We start from the raw sequence: 1,317 nt of genomic DNA on the forward strand, positions 1-1,317 counted from the left end.
GGCAGTGGCGAGTTTGTTTGCTAAAGAGGCCTAGTATTTTTGTATTGACGCAACAGTGACCAACTACCATTTGTCGCTCGTGCTGAATTTGCCCAAGGCAGAGACCAGGGGACAATGCCGAACGAGCAGTGACCTTTGACCGATCGACCATTCATCATTTCCCTTACACTCAGTTCTGGCTCAGAGCTCGCCAGTGTACGGGAAAACGAAAAACTCTCAATTACGCAACAGCGGATTAGAATAAAACAAAAAATTTTACACCGTTAGGTACAGAAATAAATACTCTATGAAATGTGTAAAAATTTAAAAATCTAAATATTTTGACCATTCGTCGTTTTCCCTTACGATGACAGATTTGTTTTTTGTTTTATCAATAGTTTTACACCACTTGCAACACAATAAGGTAATATAAGTGCTGAAGATTAGAGGTGTTACGAGAGAGTAACAAACATAAAACAGAAGAAGGAGAGATCAGGATGATAGATATTTGACAGGAAAGAAGGAGCAAATCACACCAGAGTACCCGCCAACCAACCACATACTAATAATAATAATAATAATAATAATAATAATAATAATAATAATAATAACAATAACAATAATAAGAATAATAATAATAATAATAATAGATTGCATTTATATAGCGCTCTATCTCATACTAGTATAAGCTCAGAATGCTTTACATCAATCACGTGATTGCTGATCCTAATACTTAATTCAAACGAAACAAAACATTTCACAGTAACTAACAATAAAAACCAGTTGAAGCACAGGCTGAAACCTCACCGAGTACAAGTCGCTGGTTCTCTCGGCAGTCAGGGAACTGCTGACAACCAGCTGACCAGACACCTCTCCCACAAAAAATATGTTGGATGAAGGAGGGGGAGATACGTTGCTGAGGCGATACCGCACTTCGCTGCTAGGTCCCTGCAACATGAATACAACATACGTGAACACAACATACAGGACTACAACATACGTGACTACAACATACGTGAATACAACATACAGGACTACAACATACGTGACTACAACATATGTGACTACAACATACGTGATTGCAACATACATGAATACAACATACGTGACTACAACATACGTGAACACAACATACGTGAACACAACATACAGGACTACAACATACGTGACTACAACATACGTGAATACAACATACAGGACTACAACATACGTGACTACAACATATGTGACTACAACATACGTGATTGCAACATACATGAATACAACATACGTGACTACAACATACGTGAACACAACATACGTGAACACAACATACAGGACTACAACATACGTGACTAC

General features: G+C 37.9%; 1 protein-coding gene across 1 annotated transcript in view; it reads right to left on the reverse strand.

Moving 5' to 3' along the window:
- LOC101847743 overlaps window positions 1-1,317 on the reverse strand; it is a gene marked incomplete in the record, with an annotated part of 240,046 nt that overhangs the window by 193,190 nt on the left and 45,539 nt on the right.

This window comes from Aplysia californica, unplaced genomic scaffold (genome assembly GCF_000002075.1).
Source record: "Aplysia californica isolate F4 #8 unplaced genomic scaffold, AplCal3.0 scaffold00353, whole genome shotgun sequence".
In the NCBI taxonomy this organism is placed as follows: domain Eukaryota; kingdom Metazoa; phylum Mollusca; class Gastropoda; order Aplysiida; family Aplysiidae; genus Aplysia; species Aplysia californica.